This window comes from Coturnix japonica, chromosome 13 (genome assembly GCF_054131305.1).
Source record: "Coturnix japonica strain WE chromosome 13, WE-NBRP24, whole genome shotgun sequence".
Taxonomy (NCBI): domain Eukaryota; kingdom Metazoa; phylum Chordata; class Aves; order Galliformes; family Phasianidae; genus Coturnix; species Coturnix japonica.
In genome coordinates, this window is record NC_140675.1 from 2,648,073 (window position 1) to 2,669,921 (window position 21,849).

The following is a 21,849-nucleotide window of genomic DNA, read 5'->3' on the forward strand; positions in this document are numbered from 1 at the left end:
CCCCCATCAGACCCACAGCAGCTCCAGCACCATAGATCCGACCCACATCTACCCCACAGCAGCTCCTGCCCCATAGATCTGACCCACATGTGCCCCAGAGCAGCTCCTATCCCATAGATCAGACACACCTCTGCCCCACAGCAGCTCCTGCCCCATAGATCTGACTCCCCTCAGCCCCACAGCAGCTCCTGCCCCATAGATCAGACCCACATCTGCCCCACAGAAGCTCCTGCCCCATAGATCTGACCCACATATGCCCCACTGCATCTCCTGCCCCATAGATCTGCCCCACAACAGATCCTGCCCCATAGATCAGACCGACATCTGCCCCACAGCAGATCCTGCCCAATTGATCTATCCCCCATCAGACCCACAGCAGCTCCAGCACCATAGATCCGACCCACATCTACCCCACAGCAGCTCCTGCCCCATAGATCTGACCCACATGTGCCCCAGAGCAGCTCCTATCCCATAGATCAGACACACCTCTGCCCCACAGCAGCTCCTGCCCCATAGATCTGACTCCCCTCAGCCCCACAGCAGCTCCTGCCCCATAGATCTGATCCACATCTACCCACCTTTGAAGTACTTTGGTCCTTCTCTGCCAGTCGATTGCCGCAGCATCTGGTTGTCTCCTGCTCAACACTCTGTCCTACATCCCTCCTACACAGGCCAGAAACCAAGGCACAGAAAGTATAAGGGATCCCCAAGGGTCTGAGGCGTCTTCCCTGCTGGAACAGCAATGGAGGACACAAGACCACAAGAAGCCAGATTCAGGCAGAGAAGCTTGAGGGTGCAGCCATCTGCATTAAGGTTGCTATGGTTTGGCATTGCAAATACTACTCTGCCTGACTGGGGCAGGGCAGGCTTACGCAAGTGTTTAAGCAGACGTCTTTCTGGTCCTGTAGGAAGCAGCAGGTCTGAATTAAAAGGAGCAATGAGGCAAGGAGTGCCCTGAGCTTGTTTCCTAAATAGAAGGCAGTGTGGGACAATTTGAGGAACAGGAATTCAACTACTGTAATGCAGAGCACTATTTTTGTCGCCTTCCAGCAGTCACCGATTAATGGAAGATTCTTGTCCTTCCCAGACTCCACTGTTGGTAACTCACATCTACAGCCTCTCTGGGCAGCCTGTGCCATTGCCTCACCACCCTCTGTCTGAAAAAGTTTCCCCCTAGTATCTAACCTAACATGTAGCCTAATTCTCCTCTCTTCATTCACAGGAGATGTGCTCTAGACCTCTAATTATCATTCTGACCTTCCTCTGGAGCTAATCCAGAAGCTCTGCACTTTTCTTGTGCTGTGGGCTCCAGATCTGGACACAGTACTGCAGATGGGGACTCATGAAGGCAGAGTGGAGGGGAGCAAGAGCCTACTTCTCCATGCTGCCACTTCTCTGTGGATACAGTTGGTCTTCCAGACTGCAAGCACACACTGCTGGTTCATGTCCATCTTTTTGTCCACCAGAACCTCCAAATCGTTCTCCACATTTCTTCCATGAGGAACAGCTCCATGATCTTCCCAGGCACAGAGGTAAGGCTCACTGGCCTATAGTTTCCCATGTGATTTCCTTCCTGCCTTTCTAAAAACTGGGAGTGATGTTTCCCTTTTCCAGACCCCAGGGACTTCTCCTGCCTTCTTCTGACAGCCATGACTTTTCAGATACGGTGGAGAATGGCTGGGTGAGCGTATCAACCAGCTCCCTCATGACTCTGGGAAGCACGTCATCCTGCCCCATGGACTTGGACATATCCAGTCTTATGAGGAGGTCTTGGACTTGCTCGTCTCTTACAGTAGGAAGGATTTTGCTCCCCTGGTGTCCACCTAAATGTTCAGAGACTTGAATGTCATTCACTTTCTAGGCTCTTCTTGTGGCTCCTTAAAGTCCAAGAAGTCTCATTTTCAGCTCTCCTTACGCTTTTACCACACAAAGTAACCTGTTCCAGTTGCTTTCTCTTGTGGAAGGACAAAGGAGATTGACAGTGCACCATAAGTCAGAATATAAACTGCTGCTATACAGAAAATATTTCTGATTTCTTCAGTATTTGTCTGGAAGACAAAGCTCATAGAAAAATGTTCTAAAGTGTGAAGAAAGAGCCCCTTTCAGGACTGAAAATGACTTCTGCGTTAGATGAATAACATGAATGTCTTACAGGCAAAAAATACTAATCTGGAAAATATGAAATAGGAGTCAGAAAAGTTCCTGATGAGCTGCACATGAAGAGTATGGCAGAGTTTCCTTAGGGTAACCATCTTCTTTATTACCCTACAGGAATGGGTAACAAGGGCAGGAGTATGGTTCATCATTCCCTTCATAGATTGATGGCAGCTCCCTCTTTGTGCTGGAAGGTAAATAATGATGGGAGAGACCCCTGGGTTTTGGTGGGACATGAAATATCTGTGGTCACAGCAGGTATGTGTCAGCTGTCACAAGGCAGACATACACAGGTAATGCAGGGTAAATTAAACGAGAGCCTGTACAATGAATATGATTAAAAACTGTAATAACAGCTCAACAAGAAAACCACTTGAAAGAAAGCAGGGGATCTGGCAGTGTGAATATATGCTAATTATAGAATGGATACTTGGCTGACGTTAGTAAGAATGTGCAATGTGTAATTTTTATATGTCAGATAAGTACAATAGGCTGTTTTCTATGTTTAAGAAACCCTGACACTTGGGTCTCCAGGCTGTCTCCCCAAGTTATTCCCTAGTGTGCTTCACAACACTAAGAATGTGGAACTGGATCATTCTCTTAGCCCTCTTGCGTTGCTAAGTGTGAGATCCTCTGTTCAGAATTGGATTAGCTATCAATGAGTGATGCACAGATGCTATGGCAGACCCACAGTCCTTCCACTTCTGCCCTCCTACTGCTGACCTGTGAGCACAGACGTACTGTTCTATAAGATGCTTTAGAGAGCTCAGGCTTAGCCAGTTGCTGCACCCACAGAAAGGCAGAGGGAAGGGCTGAAAGTCTGTGGTGACAAAGCTGGGCTGCTGAGGGGCTGATTTTCAGTTCTGTCACAGAAATCCCAGGGCCATTTGCAGTCCTTCAGGCAACTGCCCATTTGTAATAGGCTGACAAACTTGTCTTGTGCGTCACATCTGTTCAGGCTGCAGAATTCTTGGAGCAGGGTTCATTTCCTATGGAGAAAACCTCACTCTGTTTGGGTCTCTCCCTTTCTACAAAGAAAGGAAAATGACAGCAATCAAACTGATAAACACAAACATAGGACATTGCTTAGTTAGGATGTGTTTAACAGTCAACAGCAGTGTAACACTTATTCCTCAGGCAAAGAAAATAAGAAAACGAGCCATCTGGGCTTGTCTCTTCCCAGTTTTGAATGAGGCAACAGCATTAATCTTTTATTCCCTCCATTTTGGGCCTGGTAATCTTGGAGTTCTGAGAGATGTGGTTTTTGGTGAATAGATGTGGCCTTGAGTATTCTCCTTTTACTCCAAAGTCTGAATCTCTGCATTCCCCCATATCACATTAATGCTTTCTTTCCCCCTCCCCCCCCCCCCCAATAAATAAATAAATAAATAGAAACAAAAATTAATAATAATAAAAAAGCAAGCTCTCAGCTTATGAAGAAATAGCTGACAACAACCTTCTGGACAAAGCATTTTTATGGAGTACAGTTCATATTTATAGGGAAAAAAGATCCAGAACTTTGTGCTCTGTAGTCTCCCAGTACCATATCCCACACATGCTAACACACCCTTAGGACAAAGATTACAACTGGAAATAATGATGTGGCAGTTATCCTCCACCCTGATAAAACTTCATCCATTGATGAAAAAGGTGTGTTCCACAAACTAGTGCTCATGCCATGTGGTTCCTATCAGTGGGAGAAAGTAAGGGGGAAAGCTAGAAGGTACTGTTCACATTAAGGAAATACAAGAGAAGATTTTTTTGTTTTCCTGCACAGAGGTTGCCTTGCTTAAGCTTTATTCTGCTATGGAGGAAATGCATACACTTTTCTTCCTCATTTTCCCTTGCCAACAGAGGGAAAAGTCTGACAAGAAGAGTTATTGTCACCTTCCTCATCCTTACTACTTGCTGACACTGGAGAAGAAAATCCTCTGGGGACTACATGGCTTTGTTTCTTGGCTGTCTACTGTGCAGTTGTCTCTTCTCTTCACTTTCTCATTTCCTTAAGGTAACATCAAGCTGATGTGTGCAGCCCACCAATAAAAGTCTGTGGAAGTAAGCCTTTCTCAGGAGGTGCTGTGCTACTGCCCTCACTCATTTGCAAAGTTCCCTCTCCATTCTTTAGCATAATCTCCAGGTGGGAATGGCAGGAGGCAGTGACAGAAGGAACTGCCAGACCCCAAAGCAGAGCTGGTGCAGGAGGGTACCACACAGCCATGACTTCAGGTTGGGAACTCAGAAGACCATCATACTTGAGCAAGGAAGAGTCCCTTTAAATAATGAGATGTGCAGAAACACCAATGAGTAGAGAAATAAAAAATCTAGCCTTTTCAGTTTATCATATTGGCTTATAAGTTGTGAGAAATCTATGCTAGTTCTTTGAGAGGGACAGATTTTGTTTCTCTACTTTTCAGCTTACATTTGCACCACTGAGTTACTGATGGAAAAGGAATGTTACCTATAACAAAGATAAGCTTTATCTACTGATTGCTTTAAATAAACCCTCATTCCTTTCAGCTTTCACAGCTTGTAGTCTGTTAATCCCGTCAATCATTGACTTTAAATGTAGGAAATATGTAGTAAATGCATGTAAAGCTCTCTCAGTGTGTGTCAGAGAATCCAGCCACAAGCCTAAGAACAAGTAGGGGCCCTAGCCTTAAAAGAAACTGGGGGTGGGGAGTCAAACCACATTTGGGCCACCACCACAATAAATAAAATCCAGGCAAAATATGGGTGAACCATGGGCTGACAGCTCAGCCTCAAAGGGTTAAAGTAAAGGGGTCAGCCAGGTTGGATGGCCCTGTTCTAACCTGACCTGCTGGGTAGCAGCGCTCCCATGGCAGGGGTTGGGTGGGCCCTGAGGTCCCTTCCAACCCAACTATTCTGTGGTTCTATGATCCTTGAGAGCCCTTTCCAAATCGGGATATTCCGTGATTCAATCTCGTGTGCTGAGCGCTCCCTCTGCTGGCACACACACATAGCTGGATTTTTCCCTACTCAGGCTGGGAAAAAAACGTGCCAGTGGAGCTGATGAAATGAAAGAGGTCATCGAAACAGAGCCCGTGGGGACTTGAAGGCTGAGCTTACCTTTTCTTCTTGGTACAGTTAGCGATCAGCGTCGTTCATTACCTTCAGCACCATGCAGATAGCGCCTGTATTTTACACAGGCCTTAGAGCTGGTTTTCTTTCACTTATTAACTGGAACGGCCACTAAAAGAATCTGAAGTTTTTCTTCAGTTTCTGATAACAGGGCAACAAGTTTGTTTAGTCACTTCTTTTTTACATTTGCTGTGACCTGAGGAACGGATTTATAAGCAGAGCATTTCTACACTCATGTAAAAATCCTGTGGAATGCAAATGTCCAGAAGAATTTTAGCACCCACTGTGGGGTTTGTCCTTCCAGTGCAGAGCAGACTGGAACATTGTTCAGCCTTGTCTGTTTAGAGCATAAAGTCCAAGAATGGCACCACATGAAAGTTTGTAATGCAAGGATCAAGTACCCCTCATAGTCAGCACCATCAGCTCCCACAATATCCCACAGCACAGCACTGAGGACCTGAGTGGAAGGTGGTGGGATACCTGTCTATGTTCCCATGATGCTGCCTCTAGGACACATGCTCATCCCTGGATAAGCAGTATAGCATAAACACATCATCAGAAAACAAAGATTCCATCTTTCTGTTTTTCCTTGTCTATTGCTACTGAATTTCTTGTTCCATTGGGCTCGAATCCATAATGGCTTATATATGGATATGACAGTCCTGTCCTCTCTCCCCTCTAAACATGTGTACAACCACACAAGCAGCCAGACACAGCCCTGACACAGTTGCCATTCACAATCACTATCCCCCAGGGCAGCACAGTAAGCTTTCATCCCACAGGATGAACTACTGCTTTAATGGAGAGGGAAAAACACAGGGGCAGCCAGAGACAGCTTTGTTCTGCTGTGGATGCATCTCCAGCAAAATCATGTTCAGTTAGGTGGCATACATCTCACAGTAACAGAGGGCAGTTTGCTATCTGCAGAAAAGGTGAAAACCAAAAGAAGTATTATCCACAAAACATAAAGAAATACTGTTATATGTCTTCTCTTTGAGTCATTATACACAGTCATTACAGAAAAAATGTTCTCCTTGCTGGGCGTTGCAGCAGGATTTAGTTACGTCTTCTCTTAGAGATCCACATCTTATTCATGCTTACACCATGTCAAGTCAAAATGAGGACGGGCATTTTGTAGATGCGTGGTATGAGAGGCCAATATTCTGTTAGTAATGCTTCCCTCCCAAGGTTTGAAGGCAGCACCTTTTCCAGCCTCATTTCAAATACTGCATCACATTTAAATCCCAGCTTTCCTAACACAGATGCAATGTTAGGAAGCCATGTGAGGAAAGACAGGGATGGCTTTAAGTCTCTAAATAAGAAGAAAGAGAATCATCATCAAGGAGGCTGACTGACTGAAAAAGAATGTGCTTTTCCAGGCCATTTCTGAAGGTACAGCTGAGGGCTAACCCATGACAGTTACTTTACTTGTTGAATAACATTTTTATGTATGTGTTTTATGTTTTGCTTTTTGTCACTTTGCCTCATGTTTAATTGCTCTGTTCCAAAGTTTTGCTGAAGGGAACTGAGGAATGGTTTGAATGGCAGTAAATGTGGATATCACAGATCCAAAACATGGCCAGAACTCAACATTGTAAAAGCTGCGATTTGACCCTCGCTCGACAAATACTTTGTACATTTAAACAGGCAAAAAAAGAACCAGCTTTAAACTGAGATGAAACCACAGATCAGAGATGAACATTTCATTAAATACTGGACAAAGCAGTAGAAACTCTTGCTCTCTTCTTGTTTGCAGATCATGAGAGTTCAGAAAAGCCCATGGAATTATATCTGATTTATAATCTGATTTATAAGCAGCACTGCATTGAGACAAGTTGGGGATGAAAGGACAGAGGACAGCTCTGGTGAAAAGGGCTGGGCATCACCTTGGGGTGATCATTGTGACTCCATGTTGGGAGTGGCCGAAGCCCCCATCACAAACACGTGCCATCACAATGACACCCCATCAGAACCCCCAGGGTGTTCAGAAGGATTTCACTTGCCGAGTGGCACAGCGAAAACCGCTTTGTCGCAGAAATGTCTGCAAGGACAAACTTCAATTGGACTGAGCAAAGACGCTCCCACCCTGCAAGAGGTGGTCAAGGATCGGCTCGTGATGCTGCTCACTCCCATGTCCGTCTTTAGCAATTGAAAATCTCCTGTACCTTGCTGTCTTTCAAGCGCAAGGTGATAACAACTGACTCTTCTCCTTTGCCTTTTGCAGCCTCTCGTCAACTGGAACCCAGACTTCGGAGGAGAGAGCTCTCGGCTCCTCGAGCAGCGCAGGCTGAGATCTGCCCGGAGAAGGAGAGCCGAGACGGGCCCCTGCTGCTGCTCCTGCTGCTGCTGCTGCTCCTGCTCCCACAGGGGCTGCCTGCAGGCAGCGGGTCCAGCAGCCGGCACCCAGGCAGCTGCAGCCAGGGGACCCCGGCCTCCCAAGCGCCGAAGGAGAAACCGCAGCCGACGCCGAGCTCGAGCCTCTCACAGCCGGCCAATGCGTGCTGCAGCAGCTTGGGGAATGAACCAGCCTCTGGACCCGTCCCTGCTGCCACCAAACAGCGGCTGGAGCCCTGGAGACATTTGTACTTCCTTGTCGTTCACTGCTTCATCTTACATGGGAGACAGCTTGCCAAGCAACCCAGCGCTGCAGGAACGTCCCTGGCGCCCAAGAGAGCAAGAGCAGCGTGCTCCTGAGGCCAGCCTGCTTTTCCACTCCTTATCGCTCACGGTGAACATACAGCATGAAGTCACGGTGATGCCAGAGGAGTGGGAGCCTTGGGAGGACCCGCAGCGCCCACCTTTCACCAGCTCTGTCTGGGTAGAGGAAGGCTGCTGGCTGCGCACCGATGAAGATGACGAGTGAGCACCCTGCAGTGGGGTCATGTCGGCGCCCGCATAGTGGCCCGAGGTGGTAGTGGATAGACCGATAGTTATAAGGACAGGTTGTTTCAATAATAAATCGTTTCAGTTGTCACTTCAGTTTGGTCATTCAGTCCTTTCCTTGAGGGCGAGATCTCAGATGCGATTTTAATTTTGCCAGTGAAAACGTGCAAGGCTTTGGCTTGGTTGAACGAGGTGTACTCCCGCAGGGAACTCATCCCGATACTTCCATCACCCGCCCCTCATCCCGCCCCGCTCAGCCCTGGCTCCGCCCGGCTCCCCGGGCCGCGGCTGCACGGAGGGCGGTGTGAGCGGGGAGCGCGTCCCGTGCCGAGCCGACAGCCGCCCCATAGCCGTGCCGCCATGCTGCCAAACACTGGGTAAGGCGACCCGGGCTTTCCTCCTTCCTTCGGCGGGGCCGCGAGCTCTGAGCCACAGGACCTGCCGGGGCAGAGCTGGGGCCGGGGCCGGGGCCAGGGCTGGGGCCGGGTGGAGGGACAGACGCGTGCTCCGCAGCCCCTTGAGGGCGATGGGACGCGGGGTGGAGGCCGCGGCCGGGCACGGTGGCCCCGGAGCGGCTGGGTCGGACCCGGAGTCCCGCTCGGTGCTGTTTGCTCACAGGCCGAGCTGTGTGCACGTCCGGAGGGCAAAGTGCGGCTGTGGGTGTGCTGTGGAATCTGAATTGAGTGACTGCTGCGGCGTTATTTCTGCGCTGCTAATGAACGGGGACATACGTTGACCTTATTCGTTCCCGTGTGTTGCAAGCAGTAGTCATGAGATCCTGTACGAGTGCAGAAAGCGCCCACGGTGCAGCCTGTGGGCTGCCCTGGTTGCGGCCGTGCCTGCTGCAAAAGGAGCCCACCTGCATGATTCTAACTCCCTGAACCTGTCCAGTTAACATTTCTCTTACCCCTTAGGCTGGTCAACCATCCAGACTATTATGTATTTACTTGGATACAAAAGTATTTTGAGAGATGGTAATGAAAGCCTTGCTAATGTGAATGGTGTCAGCTGTTATCACTTTGGCCTCAAATCCTTTCATTCTATCACAGAAGTCAATCAGGTTCACCAGGCTTGATTTTACCTACTGAGATTGATGATGCATTGGAACATGCTGCCCAGGGTAGTGGTGAAGTCACCATCCCTGGTGATGTTCAGGAAGGGTTTAGATGTGGCACTGAAGGACATGGTTTAGTGGCCATAGTGGGGATGGGTTGAAGGTTGGACTATATTGTCTTTTCCAACCTTCCAAGTTCTAAGATTACCTCTCATCTATGGCTAGTTTCTCATGTCCTGGTAAACCATGCTCCTAAGCAAGGCACTACCAGTGTCTGCTCTCACTGAATCACCCATGCCACTCAGCAACGCTATTTCCTTGTTCATGCTCTTTCTACCCACATTATAGCAGATAAACAAGTTGCCACTGGCTTCCCTTGCAAGTCTCAGCTGCAGGTGAACTTTGGTTCTCCTCACACTGTGCTGATATGCTCATGCAATATTCCCAGTTCCTTTTTATCTCACTGGTGCTTCCACTCTGTGTGACACCTTTGTACACAGGGGCTCAGTCACAAGTCGTTTGCACAGCTGTGTCAGCCTGCTGGTTGGTTGGACAGACTTGTGGGGATTTATTGGGTTAAATGCAGTTACTTGAAAACTGAGTTTTACTGTGAAAGCCTTAAGGAAAATCATGGTCATTTTTGAAAATCTGATTTTTGGCTCTTGTCTTTGGCACCCTGCATTGGGATTGTGATCCTGGACTTTGCCTTTACAGCGTGTTGAGCTACTGGTCCTCTGTGTTCAGAGGGCCAAAAGAATTAAATTACAGAGAGCTGCACTGAGTATCAAAACGTTAGAATTGGTTGGTTTTGTTGTTTTTAGAAGTCACTCCTTTTCTGCTTTTGGAGAATGCAGCAGTTCTGTTTTGGGCAGCCTTGGATTATTGTACAAAAAGTCTTCAGTGGTGGTGAAAGGCTTTTCTGTAGCTTTATCCATTTATTCTGTATTTTGGGTCTGATTTCCTTGTAAAATGTTGAAGGCAGTTGCCTCTTGCTAAGACTGCAGTGATTGTTTTTGTCCCCAAAGACTGCAAGAAGTCACTGAGTTCCAGATTTTGCTTTGTTCCCCCTCTTGTTTCCCCTCTACTTCCTTCACATCTTCAGGAAACTAGCAGGCTGCACGCTCTTCATCACTGGTGCGAGCCGGGGAATTGGCAAAGCCATTGCTCTGAAGGCTGCCAGGGATGGTGCAAACATTGTGATCGCTGCCAAGACAGCAGAGCCCCATCCTAAACTATCTGGGACTATCTACACATCTGCAGAAGAGAGTAAGTTGTAATCAGGGTGGGCTTCAGACTGTGGGCTGTGTGTGTGTGTCATTGCTTAGTTCTTGCGTATGAGTGGGAAACTGCTCTGACTCTCCTAGCTCCCATTCAGCTTTAAAAGAATGAGCCCAAGTGCTTCTCCTGCCTCCCAGGAATTCTGTGAGGTATTGAAGTTTGATGTTAATGAATACACATGTGCATAAAGGTAAAAATGTTATGTTAATTAAAATGTGTGGTGAGCCATGTACATTCTCAGTGTTAGGATTTTGTTGTGGCATCCCTATTCATTATGCAGTATGTGAAAGTGTCAGAGTTTGAAAGGTGTAATTTTTAATGCATTCACTGAATGAGAAAATCTCAGTAGTCAGTTTGTGCAGTCTGAGAGACAAATTCTAAGTGTGCTTTTTTCTAATCACGCAGTTGAAGCAGCTGGAGGAAAGGCATTGCCATGCATCGTTAATGTGAGGCAAGAAGAGCAAATTATCAGCGCCGTGGAGAAAGCTGTGAAGACATTTGGAGGTATGCTGAGGGGCAGGGGAGTCTACCAAGCAGATTATTCAATGAAGAAGAAGAGGAAAGAACAGCCTAACCTGCTTTACTCCTGTTTTTTCTTATTTCACTGCTAATGTGAGGTGACTTACTTTAAAACCAGGGATTGATATTTTGGTGAACAATGCAAGCGCCATCTCTTTGACCGGCACTTTGGAAACAGAAACCAAGAAGGTCAATCTTATGATGGATGTCAACGTACGAGGAACCTACCTCACGTAAGTGCTGAGGCAAAGCCATTTTGACAAAATGTTTAATGCTGTCTCAGTTTGTCTGAGATCTTGGTGCAGAGAGTAATAATAACTAAACGCATATATACTGTATTATTTTTCAAATGTGGTTTTAAAAATGAGATAAATATGTGAGCAGAAGGTAAGAAATATGGGACTAGATGATTCTCTACACTGGTAATCTGGCTTGTTAGCACATCATGGTTTACTCCCTTTCCAGAACTATTACAAGGAGACTATTGCTTCCGAACATCTGGAATATCTGCTTTAGTAGAAGTTGCTGCACAGCTTGGAGGATGCAGCCCAGCTGTTAGACATGAATGCTATTCCTGAGATAAGTGAGATAGGACAGGTTTTTTTTCTGTTCTTTTCATCAGTTAAATACTTGATTACAAGGGAAGGGTTTCAGCTCACCATTGGACCTTTGTGAAAGTGAAACTACTGCTCTGCTGTAGTGGTAAATGTTCTGTAAAATAAGAGATGACTGTCTTGCTTGATTCCTCTCTTCCAGGTCTAAAGCGTGCCTTCCCCACTTACGGAAAAGTAAGAACCCCCATATCCTGAACCTCAGCCCACCTCTGAATATGAAACCCACGTGGTTCAAAAATCACTGTGGTAAGTAGCATCCATTGCCTTTGCTGTTATGTGTTGAGAAATGTGTGAGTAACTAATGACGTGTGCAGGAGCGCCAGCCAAGAATTCCAGATATTGTGTTTTTAGTGCTCACAAGAGACTGACAGGAATGGTTCCTCAGAGTGTTTTGCACTGAAAGAAAAGGTGAAAGAAAATTGTTTTCTGATAAAACACAGTACAAATCTCATGCCCCTAGCGTGGCCTTTATATTTCCAAGAAGGTTCTGCAGGTAAGAGTTAAGAGTTTTTCATAGGATTTCTTAATACTACACCATGTTTTCTATTCCCAATAGAGATAGGAAGGCAAAATCTTTTTTTCTCTATGCTTCCACATTTGATTTGATAGCGATAAAGCTCATTGCTGTCTTTTTAAATAGAAATTATCTTTGAGGAGTGAAGGAGGCCCCAATTGCGTCTTTGGGCTAGAACATATGTTGCTCATCTTAAACCTGTGGATTATCTTTTAAACTTCAACACTTGGAACATGGTTAAACTCCTCTTGCAGGTCCATGTTCCTTCTCCGCAACATCCCCTTCTCAGAGTATACAAAAAGGATTTACAACGTGCTTTTTTCCTTTTTTTTTTTCCCTCCCCAATTCAATACTCATGTAAAAGGGTCAGTTTGTATCTGAAGGGGGTGGTAGGAGCTGGGAGAGTTTCTGTACTGTAGGAAGATGATGCTCTGACCCCAGAAAGTTGATTTTTCCGTGACTTACATCCTTCAAAAATAAAATTCTATGTGTAGACTAAATATGTATCCTACTAAATATGGGATTTTTGTGTGCTTTTTGTAGCCTACACAATTTGTAAATATGGCATGTCCATGTGTGTCTTGGGAATGGCAGAAGAATTTAAAGGAGAAGTTGCTGTCAATGCTTTATGGCCTAAAACAGGTGATTATTTTGAATTGTTGTGTTTTGTCCTATACAGGTGGTCTTATTTAGGACTGATTCAGGACACCGAGCACTTCTGTGTATTTTTTTGTGATCAAAGATGTTGTGTGGGTATTGGCTTTCTTTCCTAGTTCTCACTGTTGCCTTCCTGTTTTCACTTAAACTTACCTTCAGCCTGAGCACATTCTGCTTTTTCTCCTGTCTTGTCACTGCTCCTTTCAACATGACTCAAACTTTGGTTTGCACACCATCCCTGAGTAGTATTGGACATTTATGTTAATATTTAGAATCCCCAGCTAGTTAGATTGCCAGGAAATAGATGAAGCTGACAAGATATGTACCTCTGTAGATGTAAAAAAAAAAAAAAAGTTTTGGCTGAGTGGGAAATCAATTGCTTTTTCACACAACCATCCAACACTTCTTGCAAGTCACAGCACACTGAAGGGCCGCATAGCAGAAAAATAACTTGGTGTGCCCATCTTATACTAGCTCCAGTTTATTGTCCATGGGTCAGTGAGGACCAGGGCTGCTGTTGAAGGTTTGGTAGCTGCTGAACAAAGAGACCAGTGTCTTGAAAGCATTAGAAGCAGTAAGTGAGCTTTCAAAATTTGTATGTATCAGTGTTTCCTTGATGAAAACTGTTCATGTTCTGAAGTATAAAAGTTTGTAATGTTCAGTCTAGGAAGAAAAATGTTGTTTTGAAAGGTTTATCTGCCAAAACAAAAGTTAACTACTTTAGAGAGTGAGAGAGGTGACTTCTGTAGTATCTACATTACAATTACAAAGTTTTTAATTTAAAGAACATCATATATATGTGATCAGCTTCAATGCTGGAGATTGACACTGTGCTAGTATGGTTCTATTGGTTCATCCAGCTCCTTGAAACAAGAAAATATGCTGATAGTGAGATGTTACGAGCTCTCGATTTAACTAAAAGTGAAAGAGGTAGCCTGCCAAAAGGATGTAAGAGTGTGAATGAGTAGTAGAGGTACTGCAGGGTCAAAGTGGAAGATGCTGTATGTATGAATTAATGGAAAACCAGCAGCACTTTGTATGAAATAGATGGAAGGATGTGCAGATTGCAGGACAGTAGATGGTTTTTCATATCAGTCTTTGCCCATAGTTTTGCTATATTTAGAACAATAATAATTGGCTGTAATGTGAAAGTAGAGGAGCATAAGCCAGGAAAAGTTTGAGTTTGTGCTATTGGGTTTCTCATCTTTAACTTAGAGTCACTTTGTTATCTCACAAGTTATTGTGGGGCTAAAATTGAGATTTTCAGTATGGTAATGGCTGCAGAAAATGTTAATTGCTGATGCACATTCACTTTGAGAAAGATAGTTGTCCTGTTAGTTTTTCATGTCCTGAATAAAGCCAGAGGAAGTCTTTGTGTGGAAAGTATTGATAGAAGCATTGAATAATATGAATATTACAAGGAGTTCTTCCCTTTATTCCTCTTTTGGTTCCTTTAATACTTTTCAAGTAAGGGAATCTTTACACTTTGAGGATTGTTTGCTGGTTGACCATTCTTCGCTGGTTGATGGTATTTCACAGTTTAGTCTTCTCATGATTTACTTTCATGTGAGAGGAGAATAAAGTTTATGCATTTGCCAAAGAGATGAGTATGTGATGTCATTAGTGTTAAACTTGTAATTTCCTGTCCTCTGAATTTTCCAGCCATACATACAGCTGCTATGGATATGCTGGGAGGATCCGGAATAGAGAAGCAGTGCAGAAAAACAGACATAATTGCAGATGCTGCATATTGCATTTTAACAAAGCCGAAAACTTTCACTGGAAACTTCATTATTGATGAAGTTCTACTGAGAGAAGAAGGCGTTAAGGATTTTGATGTCTATGCAATTGCACCAGGTAAAAGAGATCTTTAAAATGAGAAGTTTGCGAAGGAAGGAAGGCCATATGGGGAATATGGATATATTCCTTTGACTCAGTCAAAAGATGCTTTGCCTCACGTTTGAGAATGTGGATTCTGGGAAAGCACATAATAGTCCACTGAGGCTCTAATAATCAATGCCTATATAAATATATTTATATATATATATATATATTTTAAACCCATTAGCAAAAAGAAAATAGACCTGTGTTGTATTAGGCGAAATCGGACCCTCGGGATGTAACGTGATAGGCCCTCCCCTGCTGAGTCATGCATATGTAAAAAAGATAAGGATGAAACTGGATACCTATATAAGGGACCCTCACATTCCAATAAACGCCATTTTACAGCTCACCATATTGGTGTAACAAGCAGCTGTGACTTGGTCGGGGCCGTCGATACACATTCACAAAGGGACTTGACTTTCCAGGTTACCAGACCGAGGTAACAAATGGTGCCCCGTGTGAGGCAAAGTCCTGGAGGTGAGTGTGCGACGGCTAAAACCGCGCTGACGGACGCGGTATCCACGGTTCGAGCCCGTGGAAGCACTCTCGGTGGGGTGCAAAGGGGAATGCAGCGCTGCGCCTATCCTATGGCCGATAGTTCGTAGAAGACCAGGAAGACTTCAGGTCTCTGGGTAAATGTATTCCGTCATTAGAGTAGTATTGCAACTTTGTAAAACCTACTATGGTAGGAAAGCTACGCCTTCTAAGAAGGACATTGCAGTCGTCATTAGTTGTCTTGAAAAGGAGAGGGAGCTTTCCTCTCCTCGGGTGATTTTGGATCACAATAAGTGGGACTCTTTAACTTTTTCGCTCTTTGAGCGCGCAATGAATGAGCAAAAAGCTTCTGAGCTCAAAACGTGGGCATTGGTGCTACGGGCATTGAAAGCGGCTCGGAAAGAGGGGAAGACTGAAACTCAGGTTGGGACGGCGGAATGTGGGTCGGGAGGCTTTTTCTCTTGCAGATGTGAGGATTTGAAAGACAAAGACAAGGTGGCGCGAGCCATCCCGACCGCACCCATCACTCCGGCTGAACAACAAGCGGATGGCCCCGTCCAGCAGCATTCCACACATTCCACATCCTTATCTCTTGACCAGCAGAAGCCTTCCTCGGAGGCCCCATCACGGTATCCAAAGCAACCTGCGTTCCTTCGCCCATCCTTGGGGGTGGGGAAGGGGAGTGAGCAGGGGCGGGAGGATGGGTCCCTTCCTCGAGATGGGATGTGTTGTGGGTGTGGTTCCGCCCCGGGGGGCGGGGTGGATAAGACTAACCAAGATGGAAGCCAATCCGCATCAGCGGGGGCGGAGGCAGAGGCGTTCCTAATCATCATAACCCTTCCCCAAGAGGGTGGGCTACTGGTCCAGCTCTACCTGGGGGGAGGGAGAGGGGAGAACAAGAGCGACCAAGTCTCGGATTGGTCAAAGATAAGGGAGGCATTCCTTTTTATCGTTAATTGGGGGCCCGGTCAGGGGGCCCCGGGCTCGAGTGGAGCCTCTGAAGCAGAAACAAGTCCAGCTGTCGAGCGAGCCACGGCAGCCCGAGCTGGAGTCAGTTAAACTCCTGCTGACAACTTGGAGGAGAGGAAGAATACTTAGGATAAACTGTATTGATTATTAACTGTATTGATTATTGTCACTCTCTTTGTGATTGTTAAATGTTTATGGTATATGAAAGTATAAATGCAAATGGTGTATGGAACTGTTAATGTAATAGGAATGTGTAAACATGAATGCGATATGGAAGTGGAATTATTAATGTTACATGGAAGTGTAATTGAGGGTACGAGTTGTGGAATTATGAAAAACAAAAAACAGCAAAAGGTTACAGAAGAACAGTGAGTTAAAATATTGAATGTGATCTGCTCTAACCAGAGAAGTTTAAGTGCCAGCAAGAGAACGCAAACCCCCGCGCTGCCCCCCCCTCACTGCTTACCCCCCCCCCTCCCTCGGCTCCGCCGCTTGTGAAAGTAAACAAATCGTTACTTCTGAATGGGGACAAAAGCAAGACATTAGAAGTATCTCTTGCTAGTCGGAGCAAGAATGTCTTCATTTTCTCCCAATAATATACACATTTAGGGGACTAGGGTAGGGACTTGGACAAATTTGTTGATGGAGCTTGAAATTGTATGGAGGGGGAATTGTGGTGGTGGAGTTGGATGGAACGGTGGCAGCCGTACTAGAGCAGGTCCTGAAGATCCCAGGATGAGTTTTGCCCGTAGTGGGCTGAATGCAATGTGCACACAGCAGTGCAAAGATATTTGTTTTCTGACAGTTACAAGTGCATCTCACTCTATACTGCATCAAGAATTACTATACTACCCATAGATGATTTTTGTAACTATAGTAGGAGTAGGTCAACAAGAAAAAGCTTACCAATTAAAAGAAAAAAGAAGAAAGCTAAGGGTGAAGCAAGTAACGATAGAAATAAGTGACTATAGCTGTTAATAACTTTTCTGAGTAGTTTGTATTGTAGAGAGATCTAATATAGTGGTTTGTTATCTTTTAAGAACAGGTGTTTCATCTGGGCTCTGTATCATGCACTGGCCATGCATATATGGAGCACATTTGAAAAAACCTTGCAATCTCTAGCAAGAATTAAAACAGGAGAAAATCTGTGATGGGTGAGAAAGGCAAAGTGCATTTTGAAGCAGGGGACGCCCTGCAGGCACTGCCTATCGCATCCATCACTATTGTATTCCTTCTCTCTCCTTTTGGTGGTTTGCCACCTCATAGTTATCGATAAGTAATAATACATTAGCTTAGAAATTTCCATTTATAGAATTGTCTAAAATGAATGCTTGAATGAGTGTGTATATGTCAACTCAAAAATTATGACGTTACATGTAATCTTCTGTTTAGTGTATTATCAGTGAAGGTTTTGATTGAGTGATGGTTATGTTAACATTTAAGTCCCCTGCAGCTCAGCGACACTGGGCCACTGCCATCGTGGTCCTTGGTGTGCTGCGACACATCAAGACAGACAATGGCTCGTGCTTCATCTCGAGATCTACTCAAGGAGCATTGGGGAATATCTCATTCAACAGGCATCCCTGGGAATTCCCAGGGACAAGCATTGTGGAAAGGGCCAACCGTCTCCTGAAGGACAAGATACGTGTCCTTGGGGAGGGGGAGGGTCACAGAGGTAGGATCCTGATAGCCCAGCAGGCAGAAGTATTGGCACAGCACATTATGCAATCAATCATTTTGAACGAAGAGGTTATGCCACAGTAAAGGAAAGAGAATCAGAAAAATTTTATGGGTCCCGTCAAGAAGAATAAAACCTGATGCAGTGATCACCCAAAAGGGCGGTCTGGGAAAAACAGAAAACTAATCGAAATCTGAGTACTTTTCTTTCAGGCATGCTGTTTTACAGAAAAAAGCTGCAATAGATTTCCTGCTGCTGGCTCAAGAGGCACAGGTGCAAGGACTTTGAATGAGAAAATGGAGTTCCAGCAGATATATGAGAAGCTTTGAGCAGAAGGATGAACTGTATAATATAACCAAAGATGCCTTGGACATATTGATTAGAACACCACTAACATTGTTAGACACTGCACCACATACCTCTGCATGTTTACGTCACTTTTTAAATAACTCACCACAAAAAATTATATAAGTACTAACACTTTTATATATTAGGATTAGGATCGGCGCTTGCATTGTAACGGGGCATGGTTTTGTTAAGCATGGGGAGAGGGAGATGTTGTATTAGGCGAAATCGGACCCTCGGGATGTAACGTGATAGGCCCTCCCCTGCTGGGTCATGCATATGTAAAAAAGATAAGGATGAAACTGGATACCTATATAAGGGACCCTCACATTCCAATAAACGCCATTTTACAGCTCACCATATTGGTGTAACAAGCAGCTGTGACTTGGTCGGGGCCGTCGATACACATTCACAAAGGGACTTGACTTTCCAGGTTACCAGACCGAGGTAACAGACCTGCACCACAAGTGCATGTATTACTATTTACCAAATAGTGAGATAGTGTTTCTTCATCTTCAGATGTTTCTGACTGAATCTGTAAGAGGCTTCTGGGTCTGATTTTAAATGTACCAGAACCTAAACATGTCACCTCGTCTTCTTTCAACCTGTAGTTCATTTACTGGTAAATTGAGGTGCTGTTGCCTTCAGAATGGATTCCTGTTTGTGCTGTTCACCCTTACTTGGGCTTACTGTTATTGTTCAACTCCCCTTTAGGTCACCCCCTGATGCCTGACTTCTTCTTGGATGCTGAAACTGACATGACAGCCACATAATCAGAAGGCCGTGGAAGGGCAACCTCTGCATGTACATGTCGATTATTTGTGATGATAATGAATGCCTCCTCTATTTCAAGTTACTTTTGGACTACATTCAAGCTATGTGGCAAAATCTATTGTATTTGGGCTGTTTGATTTATGGAAGTGACTTTAGTGTCTGCAACTTTCACAGTTCATAATCAGCACCTTGTTTTGAACAACCTTTTTGCTTTTTACCACCAGAGTTAAGTGGCATGAAGATTATGAGTAAATATTGCTGTAAAAAAATCACAAGCAATCAGCATATTTTGCAGGAGTGTTACATCTTTCTTGCAGTGTGAGAACTTGAGAAGCTTCTATTCCTACATGAAGTTCTCACAGTCGTACATGATGTGAATGTCTACAAGATGAAATAGAGAAGTTGTTTTTTTACAAAAGCATCAGGTTCACTTTTTCAGAATAGTGATGTTTCTATTGGAGGGCAAATAGGAATACTGGATATGTTTTATAGGAGTGCCAAAACAAATATAGGAAAGAAAGAGGCTAAGTTTGAAAAGAGCCCAGTTCCCTTGAAAATACTATTTGTGAGTGCACACTTAGACTTTTCTGCCAGGAACTGATACTGCCAACTGCCCAGATCTCCAACACAGTAGCAATTCACTGAGTAGAATAATTATTTCCTGATACACTGACCTTCTGCATGGCTTTTAGGGGCTGCTAAGCATTACATGCCTTATAAATTGCAAATGCTCTTTCTTAATGTTAAATGAGCACATTCACTGCAGTGTAGAAAGCTGCTGATTAAAGTAGTGAATTGATTCACACCTTAGAAGCTTTTGCAGAAGAACTGCTGAAAACATATATATTCTTAGAAAGATAAGTGAGATAGAGCGTTCCAGCATTTTACAGAGAATCCATCTGTTTCTTTTAGGTGCTTCACAGGCATCAGGTGGAGCCAAGCTTAATAAAGAATCAGCTTCAGCGGGGCCTGTTGCAGAAACATTCAGAGTTATTCAGGGAGAACTCAATAAAGAAACAGTGAAATCCACGCAGGGCGTCTTTCAGTTTGAATTGTCAGGTAAGACCATCACTTGTAAAATTCTCAAATGCTCACTTTTCTAGCAAGAGTCAGTCTGTATTTTCACATGTAAATACTTGTCTTTTATAACTGGTCTAGGAACAGGGACATCTTTGGGTGTGCTCTGTAAGATGCTGCCTTTCAGAGCCAACTTCAGCACATGTGGGATTTACCCTGCTGCTGTTGTCACAGGGAGATGCTTTCTGCATCAGCAGCATGTGCTGCTCTTTTGGGGACTGTGGTGTGTTTTCCTGGTGTTTCATTTCTGCTGTGTCACCCTGCTGGCCGTGCTGCACAGGGTCAGCATGGTAGTTCTGTTCCAAACCCCTGCTGCCTCCAGCTCCACCAGCAGCCACTGCCTTGTCCCCTGACACTGTGGCACTGTGGGGCATCTGCTGGGGCTGACCTTGTCTGCACAGAGAGCGCGGGGCAGCTTCTGGCACAGCACCTCCAGCATGTCTAGCACGAAGATGGGAGAGAAAAGCAGGCGGGGGTAGCAAAGGGCAGGGCACATCAGTCCTTGTGGTGCTGCTACAGGTTCTCCCTGTTCCACTCAGGTGATGAAGGAGGCACTTGGTACCTTGACCTGAAAACCAGCAGTGGGAGTGCTGGGTTTGGGAAGCCTCCTGCAGCAGCTGATGTTGTGATGAGCATGTCGAGTGGCGACTTTGTGAAGATGTTCACTGGTGAGTAACAAACGGGTTTGGCAGAACTGAGGCAGCTACTGGTGGCAGGAAACATCTTGCTGATGGATGAGCTGACAGGCTCACCTCTCTTTGTGGTCTTGGAATTGGATGAGCTGTAGCTGGAAGTGCATGGCCTTTAAATTCCCTTCCAACGTAAGTCACTCTGTGAGTCCATGATTTTATAATAAAAATATCTACTGCTTTGTTCAGTAGCTATTGAACTTTTCAGAGTGTAGCTTCAGAAAGCATCCAGTCAATCTGTTGAACCTCTTTTCTGATGCTTTTACAGTAGAACTTGGTAGCAAAGTAACTACTCTATGATATCGCAAGCTCCAGTTCCTTTCCTTTTCCTGATGATTCTGTGTCTTCTTTTTAGGTAAACTAAAGCCAACCATGGCCTTCATGTCAGGAAAATTAAGGATTAAAGGTAACATGGCACTAGCATTGAAGCTAGAGAAGATGCTGACGCAGTTTAATGCTAAACTGTGAGGGAGAAGCTGTACCAGCAGAACATCCAGCCTTTCTTTTATAATAGCAATGCTACATTTTAAAACGATAATCTACTTTTTTCTCTTTTTTTGTGTGTATAACAACTGTGGATAAAATGCTGATCTGTTAGAGAAGATCTAATTTAGTTTTATTAAGACTGAAAGGTGTTTGTGATTAAACAATTCCTTCTTGAGAATACTTCTATTATGTAACTGGTGTTTTCCTTTCTTACACTCCTTTGGAGCAATGCAACACACCTGAAGTGGGTTTTCTTTTACATATTTGCTTGCATGCGTGCATGTCCCATAAGAAGTCTGGGAGGAGCAAATATCACCTTGCAGATCTTCACACAAACACACCCCCAGCCCAGACTGCCACAAACAAGGTAATCCCTCCCACAGCACCTGCGTGCAGCACCAGAAGGTTTAAACTACAACATGTTTACAGGCACATCACCTTCCCTCTTTAGCATGGAAAGAATGGAAACTCATGAGAAAAAGCACAAATGCTCTCTAAGGGGACAAGAGCACAGATCCTCCTCCTGGTTCAAGAGCACGTGCAAAGCCAGAGGTAGCAACCTCACAGTGTTGCCAACAGAACTGCTAAAAATGTAGGGCATTTTACTCCTAAGTATGTAGAGAATATTTCAAGACTTAGAATTTATTTTCTAACTCGTGCAATGGTCAAATAGTTTATAG

At 44.8% G+C, this 21,849-nt stretch overlaps 1 pseudogene across 1 annotated transcript; it reads left to right on the forward strand.

Annotated features, from left to right (window-relative positions):
• The first annotated feature begins 8,416 nt into the window (after window positions 1-8,416).
• Window positions 8,417-21,350, forward strand: LOC146758585 (hydroxysteroid dehydrogenase-like protein 2; annotated as a pseudogene). The gene is made up of 12 exons (XR_014934005.1): window positions 8,417-8,513; window positions 10,293-10,456; window positions 10,874-10,972; window positions 11,106-11,220; window positions 11,744-11,847; window positions 12,659-12,757; window positions 14,435-14,629; window positions 18,858-18,943; window positions 19,430-19,445; window positions 19,830-19,976; window positions 20,534-20,662; window positions 21,039-21,350. The product of XR_014934005.1 is annotated as a hydroxysteroid dehydrogenase-like protein 2 (transcript).
• Window positions 21,351-21,849: the final 499 nt, after the last annotated feature.